At 39.1% G+C, this 25,142-nt stretch overlaps 1 pseudogene; it reads left to right on the top strand.

Moving 5' to 3' along the window:
* Positions 1-626: 626 nt before the first annotated feature.
* LOC119065848 (28S ribosomal protein S31, mitochondrial-like) overlaps positions 627-25,142 on the top strand; it is a 58,983-nt pseudogene continuing 34,467 nt past the window's right edge.

Here is a 25,142-nt window from a genome sequence, read left to right on the forward strand (position 1 = left end):
TGAGGTGTGTGAATTACTCAGTGGTTGATAGTGAGTCCACACACCACTGAGCCCTCTCAGCATGGATTGGCAGGCTTCAGAAACCACGAATATACATCACAGATGAGATTCATGGCGTCGGGGAAGTGAGAGCACATGGGAAAACAGAAAATGGAAATTCGTGGAATATAATGCAGGCCACCCCACCTGCTTACATACACTTTGATATAAAGGGAGAGGCCTTGAAGGACTGCAGTCCTATGGTTTAGTTGTTGGAAGGAACCCAGGCTCACAGCTTCTCTATGTGTGCATATCTGTGGGGTACTGGTAGGCCGTTACACCTCTAGGGCTGCTGATGTGGATGGTGTGTTGATGCTGAAAATGGTGATAAAATCAGTTTTATTCTCATTTATCAGCAGAAATTTAATTTAACCTAAAATCATTTAAAAAACCCTAACCACTGTCATCTCTTTCCTAGCATATGGTGAGACAGACGGAAGATGAACACTGGGGAGGTGAAGGTGGTTTATTTCCTGGGCAAACCAGGCCAGCCCCCCTTCCTTTGCAGGAAGTCTTTTGCTGACCTTTCCAACAGTTACTTTTAACTTCTCTAGTCATTCATACCCTTCCATATAAGGCCCCTGGACATGGATGGTCTGTACTTGCAGGTAGAAGATGAAGGTAAGTAATTAATGTAAAAGACTGTGGAGCATGGTTGAACTGCTTTATATTCAGAATAAAGTGCTAGTGAAATAGCGCGGGAGTCCAACCCTGAAGAAAGTAGATAGTATAGGCTTACTAATTTTATTTATTCAGGACATTTCCAAATTTTTGAGTTTTAGCTGTTTTTTCCATAAATGAAAATCAAGAATAAAATATCCCCACTTGTAAGCTTACAGGTATGCTTCCTTACTATTATGCTTCCCAGTCCTGGCTACCTTTCTGACCCACCTGTCCTACAAAAACATATTTAAGGCCATAATGAGGATAATGAATGTTAAGAAAATAAATATTATTTCATTAAGAAATGTTATTAACTATAACTCTCCATTTATCACTGCATACTCTCTATAAAATATCTTTATTATTAAGTGACTAGTTAGTTTTCAATAAGTTTAATAGAAAATGTAATTATATTTTATATCATGGAGATACATTTTCACATATGCATATTCATATCAATGTATAGAATGACAGAACACGTACTCCAACTCTGTATGTCAAAACTTTGTGCACACTTTTCAAAGTGTCTATTTTCATTTGGAGAAGCTGTGCTCCTGGAACAAATGTAATCTCCAATCTCTGTACCCCACTAAAGTCATATAGGACCACCAAAAACCTGTTGTGCTGCAGTTGCTAAAGGTATCCTAGGATTGTTTAAATTAAACTTGTTAGTACTTGGTGGAAAAAATAACACAAATTTAAAGAAAAGCTTTTTTTTAATATGAAAATAATTCTAGCAGAATATCCTGAATCCTAACATGATTAACAATACACAGCAACCTTCAGAAGATTTAGCATTCTATGCTGTGCTCACCATCCAAAGAGCAGGCACCTAACATAGTAGACACTGTGCCTTATACCCTGAGATATGGTTTGACTCATATTTTAGCTGAATCCATGCCACTGCACCGAGTATTTAATTGTCTTTTTCCTGCGCGTGTCTCAGTTGCAAATAATTCTGCCACACCTGGATTCAAATACTTCCAGACCTGACCCAATCCAACTTTCTAAGAGACCTCCCAGGCTCCAAGATGTTTCTCATTGGCTGCCATGGTCCCTGAAATTTCTATCATTAAACTCATTTCTTTCAAATGAGCTGAACTTGCCCTGACTGGTGTGGTTCAGTTGGTTGGGCATCGCCCCACAAATCGAAAGGTAGCAGGTTCGATTTTTGGTCAGAGCACATGCCTGGGTAGGGGACCAGGTTCCCAGCTGGGAGTGTGCCAGAGGCAACTGATTGACATTTCTCCCACACATCAATGCTTTCTCCCTCTTTTTCTTCCCCCTTCCCCTCTCTCTAAAAATAAATAAAATCTTAAAAAAATAAAATAATCTGAATTTTCCTTTTTAAGTTATGAATATATTATCTGGAAAGGGTAGGATTACAAATTAACATATTAAATTCATTACTAGTATGGGATTATTTCATGCATGGGCAACCCCCACTCATTTCCCCCCAGTTTCACCTGACCGTGTCTATGAAGCACTGGAGTGGTCGTTTCCACCCAATGTGCACGAAGCGCGTAAACCTTGACAGGAAAAAGAAGAAGAGAACATGCAGGGAAGTTTTAGACCACAGGTACCTGCCGAGGGAAGGCAAGCCCAGGTGGGGTAGGAAGGAGCAAAACCCCAAACAGCTGTGTGGACAGCGTGACAATACCAAGGGCCTGAAAAAGGAGCCCCGGGGGCATTGGGCGGGGGGAGGGAAGACAGACCGGACCTGCTTTGTAGTTTTGAGCTTTCTTTCAGAAGACGCTAGAGATACAACAGAACCAGGAGGAGGAAGGAGACGGGGAATGCAAATTATTTATGGATGTAATAAGGCTTTAAGAGTGTAAAGCAGGCAGTGGAGACAAGTGTGGGTAGACTGAGGGGAAGGATATGAACAAAAGAGGGGGTCTCAATAGCTTCTTTGGGGTAGCAGTGATTCAAAGGCACAGGTGTGGATTCAACTTAGACCCCCTGATCGGGTGGGTAAGTGCATATTTTCTTTTTACACGGCTGGGTTGAATTACTTCCCCTTGGTCATCCAATTAATCACTTGGAGAGCAAGGGATAGAATGCAGCTCTCAAGGATCTCATTTCACATCTGGAGCAGTCGGACCAGGCTTCTCTCTCCTGAAAAACCCTCTTCATTAAAAAAAAAAACTTTTGCGAATCAATAAAGTTTTGAGTTTTTTTTAACAAAGAATTTGTGAAACCCTCTTATTATCAGTGTGATGTAAAATTAGGGTAGTATTAATTTGTAAAAAATCCACTTATAAATTGCTTTCTGGTTTATCTTTGACTCAGGGATTTAAAATATCTATCAAAATTGGTTTGATTCCTCCCCTCACCACCAACCCCCTCAACCTCAAGGTTTAAGATATTGTTCTGGGGAGCTTACAAAAATGAGTTACAGATCTGAGAAATCCGTGCAGGGCTTAACTGACGCATGACTGATTGTGTGATATATTGCTCTTTTCACTAATAACCACAAAACAGGTAGAGGCATGGCAGACTAATTTGGTTTTTATGTCCAGCTGTAAGGCTAGACACTGCATCATTCTTTTCAGAAACCAGTGACTTTAGGCATGTGGAACTCGTAGCCATGACAACAATAAACCAGCTTTGAGTCTGAGTTTCAGCTCAGAAACTGCCTTGTCTCCATTACTTCCTGCTCCTGACCTGACTTTTCTTACTCTCTGGGGCAGGGGGCTGGGGATTTATGAAAGATCTATTGAACAGAGCTCCAGTATATGTTGAAGGCTTAAAATGTCTGGCTTGAAAGTTGTGCTTGCACAGATGGCTAAAGGCTGGAAGGAGGATAGATCAATCATTATTATAGCTAATGACACGGTTATAAGGGCATACACAAAGGTGAGTTGATTTGGAAAATGGGAAAAGGCGATGTGAAAGGAGGGATTTGGAAGCATTTCTGTAAATAACATAAAGATAGCTATCATAACTAAAATGCACTTTTAAACACATGGGGAAATTATACTGCTCTTCTGAGAGGACTTATCAAATGAGTACAGTGAAGATTAATCGAACAAAAATTAGTACACAGAAGTGAGTGTGTGTGAGGGTGTGTGTGTTTTAAATTGGAAGAAACAATCAGCAGATGGTCATGGCAAAAATCTACAAGTAATCATTTTTGTGTTCTACGTGATTAATGGATTTAACAGTGACTATTTGAGAGACAGCCTAGCCCAGTGATATCAGTATGCACCACTGGGTCCAATGGACTCTGTGAAATACCCGCTACATTATTAGCAAGTTCTCTATGCACTCTGATTATTCAGCTTCGAAGAGAAATGATGTGATTCGCACTGTTGGGTTGGTGAGAGATGAAATGAGATAATGGAGGCAAGGAGCTGAGCTCAGCGCCTGGGACAGAGCAGACGCTCCGTGACACGCAGCTGTCTGTGTGGGTGCCAGGGACACCGCTGCCAGCAGGCTTTGCCCCATGATCAAAACCTGCCCATCACATGACAGAAATAGACAAACTGTTCGTTGTTACAGAGACATCATCATAGAGCCTGAAAGACTCTTTTTTTTCTGGAGAGATGTTTTCTGGCTTTGCTATTTTCTCTATATAATCTCATCTTTAAGGAGGGCAGAGAATTACTGGCCTGAGAAGGCAGGAAAAGTAGAGCGTAAATTGCCAACATAAAAGATGACATGTCTGGAGATGCTTGTACCTTTTTACTGTGCAGCTTTCTCTTTTTCACAGGAAGTGAAAAATTCCAGCATCATTTTGGTTTCCTATTCGTTTAGCACATTGACCTAGTTTGATATGATTGCCCTTTTTTTTAAGCTCCTATTTTCCCACAAGTTACTACCTCAAATCAATGGGAAGAGAAATAAGATATAGATCAAATCTTAGAAGGAAGCCAAGTGCTTCCTTTCTTTTCCATGTACTGAGAAATTAAATGATTTGCTTTCCTCAGATCAAGTTTATAATTTTACGATCATGTGGTTAAACTTTAGTAAGTGAGATGCGGCCCAGAGGCCAGGTTGGCCTCCAGGACCTTGATGAGTGTTGGTCACCATGAGAAATCTGATAAAGTGCATCCATTTATGAAGTTACAGTTTGAGAAACCATGAACCACAAACTGATTACGGATTTTTTCTTATTATAAGAGTTTAATGGTGTTGCAAATAATTGCATTTCTCTTTCAATGTCCCCAGACAGGCAGTTAAAATTCATAGCAATGTAAGATTATTTTCTGGTATGCAATTAGGTCACATTTTATCTTACAAAGTTTATGATAGAAATACATTTTTACACATATCATCAGCATGAAAGAGTTAATATGCTGCCAGAAAAAGATAAATATAATCAATTTCTCTATTAAAATATATTAATTTTATGGATTTTAAATTGATTACTGATTAATGAGAGAAATTAAACACTAGCAAAAAGACATTTGAAAATATAAAATAAATATATATTATATAATTACTGTATTGCAGAATAGATGTGATAAATTGTCTGAATATCTGATACATTATTGACAAGTAAAATTACATTTTTATAAAGGACGATTGCAATAAAAACAATACTTTTCTATCCAAATGGGCTCGTGTTGAAGCTTTTTCACCATCTTTTAATTAGATTCTGATAAAAATGTAGCCAAAGTTTGGAAGACTTTACTGTTCTGTCAAAAGACATTGTAATTTCATAAATATCTATCCACTAATGCTTCCACGCTTTGAAGCGATTTCAAACAGCACAGGTCATTTTTTACTAAGCAGAATGTTTAGTCTGTGCAAAAGATAAATCTTTTGAAGATTCAAAGTCTTTAAACATGCACAGGAGAAAAAATTGTCTTTCCAGAAATTTCTTGCTAGAATATTTCTGTCTCTTTAATACTGGTATATTTTTGTTATTGATCACTAATGTTGCTGATAAAAGCATTTTAAGTAAGGGAATTCAAACGGTGGGATAATAAATTTATTCCTTAATATGTAACAGAAGGTTGATTCATCAAATGTGGATTAATGTTCGTGATGTGCTTAACAGCTGAGAGCTCCGGTGTATCTGGTAGACGTATAGGCATAATAATGACGAAAGGCCAGACTCTTCCCCTTTGAATTCTCTGTGGGTCTCTGTCGAGCGCCAGGGCAGAAGCAGAATCCAGGAGTGCAGACACAGACTCAGTCAATGTAAACCTCTATTCCAGAGCTCAATTTTATATGTGTGTATATTTAAAGAGACCTAAGGTTCTTGCTGATAGGTTCAATAAGTCAATTAATTTGTAGCTTCTTAAACTCTAAGGTATTCAAGTCAGCAGCAAAGTTTTTAAACTTGGGCTGGAGCTAAAACACCACTAGTTAGCCAAAAAAACTTTCTACAAAGTTAAATATGCTGTTTGCAAATATTCATTATAATTCGTTGACGAGAATTGATATACAGTAGCTAGGCTGATTTATTTGTAGTTTATATATGTATATATTTTGATGTTATGTTCATTCACCTTTTATTCAAGGCTCATTGTTCATTAATTATGATTATTATAGCATTACTACTTTCTGAAAACTTTCAGATGATTTTATTTTTTGTTGTTTGTCTAGTGTCCTCATTAAATGTAAAATAAAATCTTCTTTTTCCTTCTCACTGACCTTATCTTCTGATTCTTCTTGAACCAGTAGCTTAAGGATAGATACAGAAGTGATGAGAGTTTGATTCAGCTTTGGTTTTTACTATCAGATACCCACAAGGAAATAAAGCTTTGATCTACTTCCTTGGAAAGTTAATCCCCGTGATTATGTGGAGATGTGTGCAGTGGTAGCTACAGGGATGTACATCTTTAATCTCTTGGTGTTGAATACTTAATCCAGTTCGGATTCTTGGCAAAGAGATTTAAAGAAAGAAAAAAATAATTACACTTTTCATGGGCTTTGTATTCTGGAAGGAATATTTGGTAGCTCTGCCCACTCTTTTACAGTTCAAGAAGCATGCTTAGGAAAATAGATTTAGGCTTACTGACAGTGATGTAAAAATTGATAATTTTTTGTGGTATTCAGTAGGCAAATTTAAAGTATGCCTATTAACTATGAGGCAGTTTGGGTGGGGCTTTTGTTATTCATTTTATTTATCTCAGCAAAGTGAAGGCTGAATAGAGAACATGTTATTTCCAGTGGAAAAGTTTAAAAATTATTCTAGAACTGAAAAAACTGTTACTAAAAAATGTTCATTTTTTTTATAAATAAAAATTTTATGTGCTTGTGTAGGCCATAATACGGTCACTAAATATAAATATAACACAGCTTTATTAAAAAATGTCCCTAAGTCAAACACATTTAGAATTGCTACTCTATTTTTTTGAGAAAATATGAGTTCAGTGACAGTATGTTTAAGCCAATTTTATTAGTTAACCTATGTTAAGATAATACATATCATCTTTCAGTTTATATGACACATTATAATTTATAAGTGTCATGTCAAAAAGGGAAATATAAAACAATCAAAATCTCGTCACTCTTACATAAACATTTAGTATTCTTGATGCTTTAAGGTGGTATATACACAACTTAGTATCTTTTTAGAATTAATGTTGTTAGTGATATTTTTCTTCACACCATTTCATATTATGCATACATATAATCATATATTTGTAATATGCCATCAGGTATATTATCATCATTTACTCAACTCCTCCTCCAGTTACCTTTCTCTGTTATGAATAATATCAGAACTTACTTGAATTGAAATCTGAAGTGTTGGCAAAATAAATAACATCATTATATTATTTGTGCTAAATTTTCATTCCTGATTACAAAAAGTTGTAAGTATGTCAACCTGTTAGAAGTTACTCTTGATATCAGAACACGGGTAAGTAATATTTTGCACAGGTCTCATTCAGTTTCAATCCAATAATTTATACTGTTAAATCAACTGATGTGCCAAGCAAATATTTAAATGATGAGGCTGTCTCTTCGAAGTCATTTTTGGTCATTGGTGTGTTACATAGCAGTCTGACAGTCGTTCAGATTCAGCCGTCTGTGTTAATTTATCAAAAACAGAAGAAGCCCTTCCCTTCCTGAAGTCGAGTGTAGCTCTAGTTTCTTTTGTGACTGAGGCCCCCAAATTTGGTGACCTTCTTTATCTTGTAAAAGTTCTTGTTCCCATGAAGTAAATTTTAACGTTCAGAATTTGTCTTGGTTATGTATAGAATGGCAACTGGGGAGCAAGTGAATAAAGGTTTCTGTGTCACTTGGGGGAAGAGATGTTGGATTTTACATTGTATCAAAATGTATTTTTTAGGGCCTCCTGAAACACTCCCTAAAAATATGCTATGATCAAACAAAATTTCATAGATTTCCTGAAGGTTCTTTAGTATGCGCACGTGTAATTTAAGAATATATTTGGGGTTTTTATAAACACTTCCAAGGGAAGAATTCAACTAGGTGTTTAAATTAGACTAGTTTTGTTTTTGAAATGGATTGAAAGGGCTTTCTGGCATTAGGTAGATAAAGGATAAATTATATTTGCAACCAACTCTAAATATTCCTTATCTTACATATTTTCGCTTTCTGTGCCTTGCCTACTCTGCTTAATAGCAATTTATAGAAGTGACTTTGGTACTAACGCTATTTATTATTCGGGAATTTTTCTAAAACTAGAGAGATTAAAATCCTCAAGAAGAACTTTGCATTCAGCATAAAACCTTCTCTTTTACTTCCTTCTTGAAGCTGACCTTAAAACTGTGGGCGGCTCCCGGTGGAGGCCCCGCCTTTCGGTGCGCAGGTGTGGAAAGCGCATGGCAGTGGCGGGGCAGGGGAGTGGGGGCCGCTAGGAAATGTGTGAAGAAGAGAAACAAGTTGCCAGGTAAAGAAAGAGTAACCTAACTCCTGGGATACGTGTTACCTCAGTGCAACAGGAAAAACTCAGTTCACTGACTAGGTGAGTGTCAATCCTTGCCACTGCACCTTCTGGAGTCACCATTTATAGTGGTTATCTGGGCATTTTTCTCCATATTGTTTAAATATTCCAAAATCTTTAGTGTACCAAGTATCCAGGTCAGCTCTATGATAATTTATATCACTGTCCTTAAACATGTGATATAGGGACCCAGGTGGGTCCTAGAACTGCTTGTTACTGATTTGGGATGAGATAAGGAGTTGGGCCAGAATGTCAATCAACCAAGTTGCTAAGCACATCATTTAGTTCACCTAATATATATATAGGTGAAAATAACTATAATATATATATTATATAGTAAAACTTTCTACCTGGCTGGTGTAGCTCAGTGGATTGAACGCAGACTGCAAACCAAGGGATTGCTGGTTCAATTCCCAGTCAGGGCAAATGCCTGGGTTATGGGCCAGGTCCCCAGTGTGGGACACGTGAGAGGCAACTTCACATTGATGTTTCGTTCCTTCTCTTTCTCCTTCCCTTCTCCTCTCTCTAAAAAAATTAATAAATCTTTGAAAAATATATAGTAAAGCTTTCTTATTCTTGGAGTGCTGGTAATAAATAGTTCAAAGGCTACTTTGAGTAGCAGTTATTAGATCTTTCCTTTAGACTTTGTACTGATGTTGACTATGTGCAAACCTACAAGTACTTAATGTGAAAAAAGAAAATTTGCTGATAAAATTGCAAAGCAGCAGCATGGGCTGTGGGTTGGACAGTGAGGCAGAGAACCTGGGTCTTGGTTTAGACTCTGCCATTTACCAGGTGTGTGACCTAAAGTGAGTATTTTAATCTCTGTGAGTTACTTTTTTCTTATTTGCAAAATGACCTGGGATTGTTTTAGATAAAATATTCTAAATAAATGTATCAAATTTAAAGGAACTGAAGCATTATATTCTTATATTTAGGCCCGTACTGTTAGCACATGAAAACTGACTACTGATTAAACAAGAGGACAGGGGCTAAATGTGCTCATTTACAGATTTAACTTGGACACCTTTACAACTCTTACCCCTTGAATGTTTTTCATCCTTAAGCACACACTTTGGTGTTTGAAAAAGTCTTTTTCTATGGTCACAGCATGTCTTCATTGCTTGTGATAATGTTCTGCGATTCACCCTAAAGGTTAAGGAATATGCTTTACTGGGATGGGAGAAATAGACAAAAAAACTGTACTTGAAAAATAAGTAACTGAAAAAAAAAAGAAATATGCTTTAGCCCTGCCTGGTGCAGCTCAGTTGGAATGTCATCCTACAAAGAGAGAGGTCGCCATTCCCAGTCAGGGCACAGGCCTGTGTTTCGGGGAGCTCCCTGGGTGGGGCTTGTGTGAGAGGCAGCAGATCCATGGTCCTCTCACACATCGATGTTTCTTGCCCTCTCTTTCTCCCTCCCTCCCCTTCTCACTAAAAATAAATAAGTAAAATCTTTTTTAAAAAACCAAATATACTTTAGCCAAAAACCACATTTATTTCCATGTCACCTTTATGAGGAGGAACCATGGCAACATCCATTTTTGCTTTCATGCAGTCACAAAACCTTCAGTCAATAGGAAAATGCAATGAGTTGCCAACTTTTCCTGCACTTTTATATATGATAAAACCTTACTCATTCATAACAAAAACATTATAAATAGGCATTGCAAGTTTTTTTTGTGATAGTCCAACCTCTTGTTTATAAAAATAGCAAAGCCAAATTCACAGTATGAAAAAACTAAGGAAAGATATTTTTCTAGAAATGGGAATGCCATTAAAAGTAAATTGTTTTAGAAAAAGCTTGCAATATTACCAAAAATGTAACATGTTAATTTCTAACTAAACAGGTTTATCATCCAATAAGCTGGTCAACTCACATCATTTCAATTTGCAGGGTTGGGGGAGATTTTTCCAGGGACACTGAATGTGTGCGTGTCCATGTGCGACTGCCTTTATTGTCCTTTTCCTACTTCCATCCCTTTCCGTAGTCCATCGCCACACTCTGGGTTTACTTCACTGGGTCTCTCTGTAGCATCTAGTCTCAGGTGCCTTCGCAGTACTGGGGTGCCCAGTGATTTCCCACCTCTCTTTCAGCCTCCTCCTCTACACAAAGACGTCTAGGCCGAAGGAGACCAGGCTCCCAGATCACCTCTCCTGCACCATATCACTTTCCTCTGTTCATGTCTTTTTTACCTGGATTCTAGAGCCTTTTGTATAAACTGCCCAATCGCTCTTTTTCCTTTTTAAAAAAATTTATTTAGTGATTTAGAGAGAGGAAAGGTTGGGGGGGGGAAGAGAGAGAGAGAGAGGTTCCACTTATTTCTGCATTCATTGGCTGATTCTTGCACATGCCCTGACCAGGGATCAAACCTGCAGCCTTGGCATATCTGGATGATACTCTAACCAACTGAGCTACCCAGCCAGGGGTATACCCAACCTTGGCAATATGTGGATGGTGATCTAACCAACTGAGCTACCCAGTTATTCTTTTTCAATTCACATTTAAAGTTAGCAAGCCGTTATCAATTATGTTCATGACTATATTTGGAAAGGGTAGCTGCTCAAATAAACATTTGTTGAATTCAGTTATTGAAATCACCAGGAGCTAGGCCAGTTGCTTCTTTCTTTATATCAATTTCCTAACACTTCAGTTGGACATGATCTCCTTTAGACTCACATAGCACCGTCGTTGAACCTGTCTTGTCACGTTTATCACTTAGTGTGTACAAATGCAGGTTTTGTTGTCAGACAGATGGAAGTTCAAGCCCTGGCTTCTACCTAACTACATAATCTTGAGCAAGTTGTTCAATCTCTCAAGAACACAGTGTCTTCTGTCAAGTGAGAATGATCGCGTCTACCCCATTAAGTTTGTGGGAAGTTTATAGGGCACAAAATACATACAGAGTACTTTGCTTGTAGTAAGTACTTAATAATAAGAGGAACTAAGACTTATGTTCCACACACTGTTTTAAATTCTTTACATTTATTAACTCATTTGTTCCTCCCAACAACACAACAGAACAGACCCATACTCTCTGTGTCCTGCAGATGAGGAATCTAAGGCACAGAAAGGTTGGTTAGTTACCTTCCCAAGGACACAGCACGGACAGGGTGAGAGAGTCAGTATTACACGGGGGTATCTGGCTTCCGCATTAACCATTTGCTGTGCAGCCTCTCAGTACTTGTGTGTTGTTCTTATAATGGAAAGAGCCATACAACCTGCATTTTACTCCTAGGTTATCAGCAGCTGTGTACTCATGGGCAAATCACTTATTCTCTTTGGGACTTAATTCAGTATTTTTATCTATAAAACAAAAGAATAGTGAGGCATACAACCTCTTTGACTTCCCAGCATCCTTTTTTTTAGGGAGTTGCCCTCCTCCCACCCTATTTCTAGAGGGGCTGTCAGTCATATGGCCGCCAGCTTACCCAGTTCAGGGCCTCCAGAGTTTTCCATGTTCCCAGAGAGAGTAATTGGTGCAGGGTTGAATGTATGAACTAAGCAGGGTTATATCCTCTTAGACATCAAAAATATGTTTTTTTAACAAATAGATACTAAATAAATATTTTTTAAATGAATTGTTGAACCTGTAACTCAGGGTACAATAAGTATACCCAGGATTAGGAGCATATATTTCAAATAACTTTTCTAGGCTCCTGGCAATTGACCACTTTAAGAATGATCTACAATAATTAAATCCAGTCTTTCATTGGCTTAGAGATTGTTTCTGAACCAACTGACTTCTCCTGGACCTCGTTTGGAGACTCAGCTCTAACAAGGGGAGGGATGCAAATACAAGAGCGGTTTGCTTGGTGAAATGGCTCCTGGGATTCACAAGCAAAACAAAAGAGAAGCTTGTTGAGGGATAATTAGGATATAAAGAAAACTTCTAATTATCATCTCTGTACAATAACATAGGGGCTCTTAAGAGAATAGGACAAAATGGTTCTTTCCATTGCGATCATATCTGTTCTACGTTAAATCCTCCTACACTCACATACACCCACATGTATGCACACAACACAATTCCATCTCACAAAGATGCAGATATTCCCATGTTGCATGTGAGCCATGCATAAAGACATTAAAAGCTGTTTTCAGTTTGATACTTGTGTATATATCTACGCCCACTGCTTCTTGTGTCCAAATGCATTTATGTACTTAGAAACACAGGGAAAGATTTCTGGAATCATCCACAGTTGAATCCTTTAAAAAGAAAGCAGGCTCTCTTAATTCTGTCCCATGTGCCAAAAAGTATCTAAGCGCTTTGTGCATCACCTCATAATCCTCTCAACAGAGATCTGAGACAAATAATATCATCACCTCCATTTTATCAAGGGGGGGACTGAGATTTAAAGAGTTTAAATAACTTGCCCAAAGTTTCACACCTAGTTAAGTAGTGCAACCCTTTCTGACTTTAAATGCTCACTCTTAATCACCATGCTCTGCTACCCCTCCCAGAGCTAATTAGTATTAATAATAAAAATACAGAGGTATTGCCTGCCCAACAAAAGAAGGAATAAGTGGTTGAGCTGAGATAGTGCAATATCGTATGTGTGAGAGGGAGAGAGTAGGTATATAGCACATGGGAAAAGAGTCAAGTTTTAAACAGTAAGGGAGCTCATATTGGAAAAAAAAATTAAACTAAGACACACAGTCCCTTCCCAAGTGATAAATCTTTTCCATTTGCTGTGACTTTCATGCTAAATACCTTCTATGTTTAACATGAACTCATAGTTGCATAGCTCCAACTACTTGGCTGCTGCATTCTCCTAGGGCTCTGCCAGCCAGAAAGTGAGCAAGGCTGCCAGCAATGGCCAGGGCGTGCGTGCTACAGCCTGCCAGATGTAGCTGCAGAAATCTAGCAGCAGATTTAGTACTTCCTGTAGAGGCTTTCTGAGAAGAAAAGTTCCCAGCTTGTTTGTATATGGCCAGCTTATGTTTCCATGATGTCTTGAACCACGGCTTTTTAGGGGTCATTTCATTTCGTAAACATTGTTCTGACTCTATAGGGAATCAGCTGCATTCACACAGTCCTACTTATGGAAACAATAACATTTGATTTTTTTAATGGAAAATATATTGTTTATAATTAGCCTTACAGAAGGGACTTTTTGGAGTCATGCAAAAGATTAGGGCCGTGTTTGGTGCCATGTTCATCCATTTACAGAGGTGAGGGAGACAAGGTAACATTTGCTGATGAGATAAAGCTTTAAAAGCCTTGGAATTGTGGGAGGTCTTCAGAGCGGGCACCGAACTCTGTTTAACACAACACACACAGTATTAGCTGCTCACATCTGTCTGTAGCTCAAGCAGAAGTAGTGATGGAGTTTCTGAGAGCTAGGGGTTGGGTCCTGGTGGCTTCACTCCAGAGTCTTGTGTAGCTTTGGGGAATAGCTTCAGTGTGGTTGCACATGTGGTTCCTTTTTGTGATGTCAGATGACGATCTGCTTCAACATCGCTGAACCTGGGATTTGGGGCTCAGTTCAGAAGATGTAATATTTCTTTATACCTAGCTTTAATGTATTTGTTATAATACTTAAGCTTCTGCGATTTAGGGGATTCCATGAAACATACTTTACATTTTTATTTAATATTGATATATCGAGGTCTTATATATATTTTATCAATTGCATTTAGTGAAAGCTTTCTATACATTTGCAATCGGCTATGGCTTACCGTTTGGCATTCAGTCCATTTTATCTCTTCGCTTTGTTTATTGCTGTCTCCCTTCACTAGAGTGTAAGCCCCAGGGGGGAAGGTCTTACATCCGCTTTATGCACTGCTAAATCTAAGCACCTGTAATGATGCCCGGCCTCAGTTAGGGTTTCAATAAGTGTGTTTCACATGAACGAACAGGGACTATGCTAAGGGTTTTATAGGCGTAACTTTTTGAATCTTCATATCGACCCATTAAGGCATTAAACCATTAAAGCATATTATGTTTTCATTTCCATTTACTAATGAGAAAAATGAGGCTTGGAGAATTTAAATAAATTTCTCAAGGCTGTATAGAAGATAAATTACAAAATGTGGGTTTGAATATAAGATTCTGTCTCCAAATTTCATAATCTCTGGCTCATGTTTTTCTTCTGAGCAATTCTCCGTGAAATCTGAGCCCTTGTGACTGAAATACCTGGCCCTCTTCTGGACACAGAAATTCTCAGCTGGGAGTAAGCCATTTTCATGTTCCCTAGACTTTTATCTGTGCCTGCCATTAGATAAAATCATACTTTTACTGTGTTCTGGGATGCATCCCCTTTTTGCCACCGATCTGACCGTCACAGTCCGGGAGAGAGGCCACCAGTTTAAAGTTTCTCCTTCCCACGCATGAGAGACAGTGAAGGATCTACGCAGAGGAAAGAGCCAGACCCATTTGTGAAGCCTCAGGAAATCACTTATCGCTTTTGTCTCTCAATTTCCTCACCTGCCTCAGTGCGTTTCCTATTGTAGAAAATGCACACATTTGTACAGGGTATGTTTTTGATTTGGGTTTAAAGGGGAATGAGAGAAGAAAAAAAGTTAAAGAAGAAGCCAGGTAAATAAAGACAATACCTCCAAAACTAGGGAAGAATAAAATTATTTTTAAAAGACACTTAAACTGCAATATCTCTAATAAGTTATTTTCCATTTAGAAAAGATGGAAAGGTCACCAGAACACTGGAAATGGAAGGTATCATCAATTCTAAAACCCTAGGCCCCTGGCCTTTCCCCAGCCAGCTGCTTGCTCCTGTCATTCTGACCCATCTGTTAGTGCGCCTTCTTGGTCGTTCCCCTCTGCCCTTGGCCTTTTGTTCATGGCTTTTTATCTCGTGTAGTGTAAGTCTCAGAGATGATTCAGACATTTATAAGACACATTTTATCTTTTAAGATTTTTAAAATGATGTATAGCTACTAACTGCTATGCTTTTTCTATACAGAAGACATTTTGCCTGGGATTCTGTCAAAAAATACCGAAGAAGCTACATCAGTGAAGAATCAATACCTAGCACTCTACTCTCTCTGGAGGCCAAGACTCAGCTTAAATATTATCTGCTACTTTTTAGACTATTTAACCTGAACTGAATGGTTAGCAAATTTTGGGTGAGAGCAGGGATCTGAAAATGAGGTGAGTGGTGGGGAGAATGAAATGAGGGGACATAAGGTTGTTGTTTTTCCCTTCACCTTATATTCCCAGAGACTCATAACATTTGGGTGGTTGCATATGGTTCACTACTGGGACTGTCAGCACTGACTGCCTGTTGTAACTACCCAGGGAACTTTAAAACACGTGCTTCTGTGGGCCCACCCCAAACCAGTTAAATCGGAATCTCCAGGAGTGAGGCTTGGGCACTGACATATTGTAGAAGCTCCCATGTGGTTCTAACGTACAGCGGGGCTGAGGGCCACGGAAGTGCTGCAAGGCGAGGACTGTGGGTTTCAGAGCCTGGGAGGCCTGTGCTTGAATCCCAGTTACGCCACTGTGTGACACTGGGAAAAATTTTGACACTTCCCAAACTCATGTTCTTACCTTGTAAAGTGGAGACCATAGCCTTCATCAGGAGATTATTTCAAAGATCAAATGAGAACATGTATGTGATGTAGATAGCACAGTGCCTAGCATATTACTGGTGTTTAATAAATTAGGGTTATTATCACTATCATCATCATTATCAGGCTTTGAAAAGATCGTCATTTCTATATGTAAACATCACATAATAGAGAAGAGTAGGCACCTGCTAGAGACCACTGCAGCCATCTGCTCTTTGTCAGAGGGAATATTGTACTGTGATTATTTCTATTGCTTTATCTAATCTATTTCTGAACCTCTGTCAAGTGCTGCAAAGGATAAAACTCTCCTGACAGATTTCTACTGAAGGATAAAGAGTTCTCAATGTTAAGACACTTCCAACATTCAGATTTAGTTTATTAATTTTAATTTTGGTTTTACTATTCTTTTATTTGCATCCTTCCAATATGCTGGACATTTTAAAGCATTTGTATTATTATTCTATCATGAATTACTCTTCATCTCTCTTTGGCGAGATCAAAATCCCATTGTTTAGTAACCCCTTGAGAATAGATAAGAAGCCATATCATGTTTTTGGTCTTTAATTAACAACTGGGTCTTGAATCTATTGCCACAGACTTTACTCTCTTTTATGTAAACCAGGCATTGTACGAGTTACAAAGTTGCACACTGGATAAAACTCACTATTACAATTGATTAAAATGGTGTTAAAAGTGCTGGTCACTGTAGATGAAAGTCTTGCACAAATAAGTGCTCATATGACTGCTAAAGTAAAAGGCAGTGCCCTGCTGTTCAACAAAATGATCTTCCTTACGTACGTTGTGTATGTAAAAATCTAGTGATGCATCAAGGGTAAAGGTTAATACCCACTTTTCCCATTCTATGAAGGCAAATACACTCTGTGACAGATGACACCACTGTTCTCATTGGCTCTGGGTTTTGGAATCATTCTTGATTGAGTCCAATAAACCCATTGGCTTGGCTAGGTAGGGTCCGCCCCTGAAACAGCTCTCCGATGTTGTTTCAGTTACCAGCTTTCTTTTCTAACCTTCACCTCTCTTTGCCCCTTTATGTGTAGTGTCTGTACCTGCCAATGAATCCCATACAACGAATCCAGAAAACTCTTAGTTAATTCATTTTCCTATTCACAAATCTCTAGAAACTCTCTGTATTTCTAATTAAGTCCAAATCATGTGGGGCAAATGGAAGGAGTTCAACTTACTTGAATTTTGAGCCAGGCAGAGTGGGTTTGGGTCCTGGCTTTGTGACTTTCAAGCTTTTAGTTGTGTGAATGCGGGTATATTACTTTTCTTCTCTAAGCTGGTTTTGTCATATGTAAAATGATGATTAAAACATCTACCTTAGGGTTTAATGAGCACTAAATGCAGTGAGTTCTGCTCATTAGCTAGTACAGTGGCTGGCTCCCAGTGAACGCTCTGTTAACACCGTCACCTTCTTTGACTACTGTACACCTGACCTACCTCTCCAGTGCCATCTCTCTCAGCACAGTCCCTCTTTCACATACCCTCATCTCCCTTGCTTGTCTACTATCACTGAATGTACATGCCTTTATTACCTTGCTTCTATGCTTTGCTCATCTATACATTTGTGTGTTTGTCTTTCTCAGAAGTTCTCTTTCCCTAGTATCTCACTAAGGAAACAGTGACCCAGCTGATCCCTTACTTTTCATCAAGATTGAGAGTCAAAATTAATCTCCAACCTGCTACTTGGAGCCCTGTCATTCCTTCACAATGACCTTTCCATCCTGCCTTTAGCTGCACTCCATGTTGGGGTTCTCACCCACCTCCTCCACGTGATGACGAGCCCCTTAAGGAAAGTGGCAGGGTCTTCTTGTGCTTCACCAGCCCATCTCCACCACACCTTCTTGAGGGTCTAGCAGGATTTGAACAGGAAACACCCACACACTTTAGTGAACATGTGAATTATTTCATGATTTTTTGCACAGCCCTCAAATTTTGCACAGCCCTTATAATGCAAAAACATTATATATACACACATACACACATGATGGTAATAACACTACAATTGATTATATAACTCAAAGTTAATCAAGTCTGCTAAGTTTAAGTAAATTCACAGAGTAATACCATGAATAAAACATGTCATGTTTTGGGAGCTTTTATAAAAGCCCTGAACAGGCCCCGGAGACTGAAGTATACCCAGCAAGCTCACAGCAACACAACACTCAAAAACACCAAGATTAAGTCAGCAGAATAGACAAAGCATTGAGATGCCGGCTAAAGTGCTCAACCCTCAAGAGTATGACTAATTTTAGGCTAGATGGGGAAACCTCAGTCATGTTTATTCTGGCCTATAGAAGCTTGCAGGACGATATTCTCTTTCCTCCCACTGTTCCTATTGGCAAGTAGAGAAATAGACTAAATAGAGGAAAGGAATGAATTCTGAACTTAACACAAACCAATACTCCATCTGCCTCTATCGCTTGCATTAATCATGCCTTTTTCTTTCTCTTGTTTGTATGTGTTTCATGGGTAATGGATGTATGCACATAGTAGGTACTGACTCTTCATTATATTTCTCCATCATGATTGAATCCATTTGATAACCACCCTCAGTTTCTCCATTAATGAAACCTTTGCAGTCAGTCAATGTTTCAATCATCAAACACATTTTTTCTGTATTTTTCATTTATGCTTAACTGATAGGGTGACTAGCCAGCTCAGTTTGCCAGGGACTGTGAGGTTTTCTGGGACATGGGGCTTTTTTTCCCCATTCTTCAACCTGGGAGATATCTGGAAAACTGAAAAATTTAGCACCATGCAACAGGATTTTTCAGCTTTCCACAAAGAAATATAAAATATTATTCTCTTTCACAGGGTGTTTGCAATCTGTTTGAAGACATAAGATACAAGAAGCCAGATACAGGATGGTTCAAGAGAGAAAAACCTTGGGCACAGACCCACAGAGGGCAGAATACTAGGGATGCAGTGTTTTAGATCTGAAGTGGGAGCGTGATGGTGCAGAGACACCTTCTTTGCAAAAGTGAGTCTAGAGTGGGGATGTTCAGACAGGATAGGAGCTTAGAAACTGAAGAGGAGATGGGTAAGAGGTAAATAGGGAAGAGAGGAGGTGTGAGTATGAAACCATAAGAGCTGCAGCAGCGTGGCCTAGGGCGGTGGGGGTGGTCCCGATGGTGCAGAAATGCACGCTGTGAACGCAAACTTGAAATAAAGCCTGACAAGTGGTAACTTTTGTCTGGCCTTCTACCGTATGCTTGAATAATTGATAATCAGCTGGTATTAAGATGTACAATCGGGTGTTCTACTTCCTCAAAAGGAGAATTTATGTGTCTCATGGAAGAAACCAACATGGTTACTGATGCTCATATGTGTTTAAATGGAGGGCTGTTGTACAGTAAGTCAGAGAGAGAGAGAGAGATCTATCATGAAATGTTTTGGGTGGTGAAATACTCTTTAGCAAAACCAAATGCTGGGTTAAGGAAGTTTCAGCAAAGAAAAGAAAGTAACTGTTTTTCTCACATAGAATCTACCCATTATGGGATATTGGCAGCCCTAAACGTTCAGCTCACGGGAAGAAACCTTGCCATTGGTTTTATTGCTGCAAGCGACTTGTCTCCAGTGTTAGCAGCTGAAGTATTATTTCAATCCTTCTCAGTTAACACGCCTTCTGCATCATCGAGGAGCTGGAGTGAAAAAGGAAGTTACGTGGGAATGACATTCCATCTTTCCTGAAGAACAATTTTCCTGTCAAAAATTCAGGAGGAAGAATGCAAGGTTATTATTTTTTCCTTCATTTGTTGCCAGTCTCTACCTAAAATTCAGATGGACTGCCTTTTCTCTGACTGGTTTTCTTTCACGTGAACTCTGTAAAATTTCCATTTTCTTCTCACCACCCCTTCCTTCTCCTCCTCCAAAGCAAGCACTTATATAAAGAAGGAAAGAGATTGCTTCTCAGAGTAAACAGGCCCCGCTGAGCAGGGCTCTAGGCCCGTGGAAAGCCCACCCTTTCAGAAGGAAATCAGATCCTTGAGCAAAATAGGTGAAGAAAAAAAAAGGGCAGCTGTTAAAACATTTAGTCTGTTTTTCTCCTCAACCCCTGCTGGTCCCCTGGCTGCCCAGCCCCCGCCTCCACATGATTTTTTCCATCCTTGGCTTATGTGCTGGAAAAGTGGGACCCTCGGTGCGGAGCGAGTGTGCGAGGGAGAACATTCCGCAGCATCCTTGCCGCCGCCGTGTGCCTCCTCTCCCCCCCCACATCCTCCCCTCCTTGCCACATTCCTGGAGGATAGTCCGAAGATTGATTGGATGATTTTTTGGCAGCTTTTCTCAGAGCCTGCAGCCACAGCTTGGTTTAATTAGGGAATCAGCATTTCTTTTATGTAGGTCACATCAGGTTTTGATTCCAGATCTCATATAGCTCTAACCTTTCTAAAAAGTCAGAAACGCATGTGCAATGGGAAGAAAGATTTTTTGAAAAAGATTTTTCATAATTCTCACTGGGCTTATTTATGTTGGCATAACTTTTGTCTCTCTGTCTTTGTCTAATTATGAGAATGACGGTATCATTCTATGAGGCCTTTTCTTCTACAAGGGTCTTGTTTTTGGAATCACAGAATACGCCTGCGATATAAAATGGCTAGCAGGGATCCGGGTAAGGGCTGATGGTCTTTGGCTTGTTTCCTCGTGCATTTGTACCCAAAAGTTTAATGGATTTTCTTTCTACCGAATCCAAGATGAAAAAGTCTACTTGGTATGAGTGTAAAAATATTTAATCAATTAATCTTTGAGATGTAATTAGAAATAAATACAATGTTGTGAGAGGGAACAGACTGGGTGTTATAATGAACTTCATGACCTGAAACCTCATAGTAAACACTCTCAGATTATAGGTGGCCCTTAGGAAACTTTGTGTAAAGAGTTTATAATGAACAAAGAATATTCCTTGGCAGGTAGCCCTAAAAGAACCACTGATTAGATTAGGGAGGTCTGAATGATGAACATGGATACTGATACTGCCTTTGAAAAAAATGTAAACAAATACTCTGCCTTTCGAAAATTTGTTATAATTAGGGCATGAGTGTAATTTAACTTTTATTCAGATACTAGGTTTTGTGTTTACATTTGTTTATGGAAATTTTGAAATTTTAGCAGTTGAATAAAATATAAATACTAAATATTCAGACATTGAAAAAGCATGGCAGCCACCTTAACCATCACCTGCAAAAACACAGATATTCAGAGTGACTGTCCACACAGGCAATGCATATTTAAGTGAGTAACGGGACTGCATGTAATCTGCTGCCCACAGATAACTAATTAGGCTACTCAGCGAGGGTCATGCGAACAAGTGAATATTACAAGCTCCTGGGAAGGAGCTCATGAAGCAGTGTCCTGTTTACACTGCCTGGATGGTTAAATGAGGAGTGGTGTGAAGCATTGAAAGGAAATACTACGAGCCATTTCAAGTTGTGCACCTTTCAAAATGTTAAGAGGGGCTATTATCTCTAAAACGCTGCAGGTTTGATGAATTTCAAATTGTTAAAAGCAGCTGCAAGGAGATGTCCATCAATGGAAGAGGCATCTCCTCTGTTGGAGGAATGCACAGACTCTTGGGCTCATTATTTCCAGAGTGCAAAGGGAACTGCAGCTGTCTGTTTTGATACATTTGATTAAACTGCTCAACCAAGGGTTAGAAAAAGATTGAGGAGCCTTTGGTTGAGTTTCACAGCTAATGGTCTCAGTGCATATGAGGTGTGTCCAGAAGGTATCCAGCCATGTAATATGAAAAACACAGGTATATATTGAAAATGATACAAGATACAAGAAACACTATACATGAGACAATAATGCCTTAGACCCCTTCAAAATAGGCACCTTGGGACCTCACACAGTTCTTCCAATTGCCATCAGCTGCTTCATTATATTTGCTGAATCTCATCAATGTTCTGAAATCTCTTCCCTTTTGAAGGTGATTTTAGTTTGGGAAAGATCCAGGAGTCTCAGGGTGCCAATTCTGCACCTCTAGAGGGGCTGAGTCACTTGGGTGATTTGATGTTTCACCAAAAACTCTGCACAAGACATGACGTATGAACTGCAGGGTTGTCGTGATGAAGCTGCTAATCACCAGTTGCCCCTAGATGTGGCCTTCTGAGTCAACCAAATAGTTTCTGCGGAGGAATACTCAGGCTTAACGCAAAATCTGATGCAAATACATTGTTCTACTCCCTCACTCATTTTGAATGTGATGGCCACACACACACTCAAGGTGGCTACCACCCCCACTGACTAGCACAGTGAAGTCGTCATTGTTCATGCATGTGCATTCCAGTCCACTCTCCTTGGCTGCCAGGACACACCAGTATTGCACAAATCATTCTGGTTATATTAACAACAGTTGGGCTTTTTTTGTATATTGACTTTCCAAACTTGCTATTGGGCAGGAAATACCACAATACTAGGACATGCTAAGAGCTCTCTGCAATTCATTCATTTTTGGAACCGCATCACTGGAACTGCTTGTCTTAGGATATTTTATTCTTGTTCTCCTCACCTGTGACTCTCACCCCAATAAATAATATCTAAGAAGAATAAAATGAAATCATTATAGTTTCAAGTTGCTTGAAGCGGAAATGTCACCTTTGCCTTTGAAAGGAGGAGCTAGCACTGGTACCAAATACACAAAAAAAGGTAGAGTTTGTATACCTCCAAATCAAATGTAACTCACCAAAGGTCTGTTGGCTGTGATCTTAAATCCTTTAGGTAGAGATGTCTTGGAATAGGTCTTAAATCACTTTCACTAAACCCATTCTAGAGCATATAGGGTTTCATATTTTTGTTATGCTTGGAGTTAAACCACAGACCCTCTTCCACTTGCAATGTGTGATATCTTAGTACTCCTCGACCTAAAAAATCCCACAGTGTTTTCTGTAGAGCTGCAATGCTCTCTGTTGTCTGCTCTGTTTGGGGTGTAAAAACTCACTTGAGTTTATAGAGTGAAAATTGTTTCTATACTTTTCTCTATCATCATTCTCCTACGCACACGAGAGCTATTAAAGCCATATTTGCCAGTAACAATACAATAAAACAAATTCTACTCTCCATTTGGCCTCCTGTAATCTACAGGAAATAAAATATAACACTTAAGGTGACTGCTCTTTTTATTAAATTGCCCAGTTAAGTCCAATTATCTTGGTGGCTAGGTAGATGGGGGCAAGGGGTAAAAATATCTTGTTTATTCTAATATGTAAGTAATCTTATCCAAACAGCAACAGATATTTTTCAACCACTAGAATCTTGATAAAAATAAATTGGAGTTACCTGACTTGTATATCTATGGTCAGTATGACACTTCATTTATTCTTTATCTTATAAAGCCCATGAAATAATTTATCAAATATACTCAATATAGATCCTCTCTTAATGTCTGAAAACTTCTCAAAAAGGAATGGTGAGACCCTTAGCCAGGAGTAATCAAAGGAACAAAATATCCTCAATCTGGTCTGTATTTTCTTTTTTTTCCCCACCCTTGGTTTGCTATTATTGCATCTTTGTTTTTCATATCCTCTGTCATTCATGCCCACAAGGTCTGCACACAGTGGTTACCTCCCTGGCAAGGCTGTTAATAAATATAGCGGAAGATTCTCAGGACCTCTCACTGAGTTTGTTCAAAGTTCAGATTTTCCTTCAATGATAGAGAGAGACTTCATCAATGATATTTTAAAAACAAGTTTATGTGTTTATATCATAATCTGAAAACTGGTTCAAGTGCTTGGTGAAGTAAAGAAATTCTATGCCTTCTCTTAAAGACTGTAGGGGGGTGTGTGTGTGTACGGATTTGTGTTTGGGTGTAGTGTGCTCGTGTGTGAATGCAAACTATGTTTCTACCACAGAGGGTTAAACTCAGGCTTTGTGTTGAAAAGAAAAAGAAAGCTTTTTCTCTGAGGTATAATGTGGGAGCTGAAAAAAATACTTTTCCTCCCACCTTCTAAATTCTTCTAGCTGGGCTAACAAATTAACAGAGACAGATTAATAGGAAAAAATGTACAAAGTTATTATACCAGTGCACATTCTGGGATACCATATAAAAATGAGACCTGAAACACACTGGGCAGTTGAAGTTTATATGCAATTATGGGCAAAGGAAAAAGGGGGACAGGGACCGGAGATTTCAAAGGAAATAAGCAGTTTACAGGTAGTTAAGGAAGACTGCAACACACGTGACAGGCACGTTCTTTCTTGCGACCCAGAGACAGTGGGATGCAGGGTGTGATCTAGTCGGCAAGCCCCCCTCTTGGAGCCTTTTTATGTCCCGCAATGCGGTGGACATGCTAAGTTCCCCTCCTGGAGCAGGTCTCTGTATCAGAATCTCTTAGGCAGGGAGAAGGGAGAGTCAAAAGTTCTTTCCGAGTCTCTTGTTTCTTAATAGTCAGCTTAAAATCAACGCCTGAAAAGGCAGTGTGAGGGTGGTGCAACTTGGATCCCCTTCAATAACCTAAAAAAATTCTTGCCCATTACCTATAAATAACAAAGCTGAAACCTCCTACAGACAATTATTAACTTCTTACTTTTTAGATTTTTATATGCCCTTAATTGTGTTGGGGACAATGATTTTAGGTCAAATCACTTTTAACCTACAAAATGAGCTAATAGATTCCTTTATAGATTCGTTTTGAATAAAGTTAGGTTTAGAGTCTCCAAGTCAGAGCTGCAGTTGCGGGGGCAGGGTCAACACACAGCTCTCCTTCGGGACAGAAGGATGAATCGTGTACGGGGGTACGAGTACAGAAGTTCAGGCATGCTTCGTAGTTTATTTCCTTATCACACATTTGGGGCCTCCATGATATTAGTGCATCTTAGTGTCACTTGGCAGGCAGTGGAGTCAAGTTTAAAACATTGCAAATAGAAAGAGATGAACTATTGATTTTATTATGGGTGGAAGTGGGTTCTTATGGTGTTTAAAGGAAAAGAATTCCTGAGACCTGCGTGGAGGACATGGCTCTGTGGTGTGGTTTATTGATGATGTACAATTAAGGGGCTCCCCTCCTGACTTCCTAAG

The sequence above is a fragment of the Artibeus jamaicensis genome, unplaced genomic scaffold, assembly GCF_021234435.1.
Source record: "Artibeus jamaicensis isolate MK-2021 breed Jamaican fruit bat unplaced genomic scaffold, CSHL_Jam_final contig_233, whole genome shotgun sequence".
Classification (NCBI taxonomy): Eukaryota; Metazoa; Chordata; class Mammalia; order Chiroptera; family Phyllostomidae; genus Artibeus; species Artibeus jamaicensis.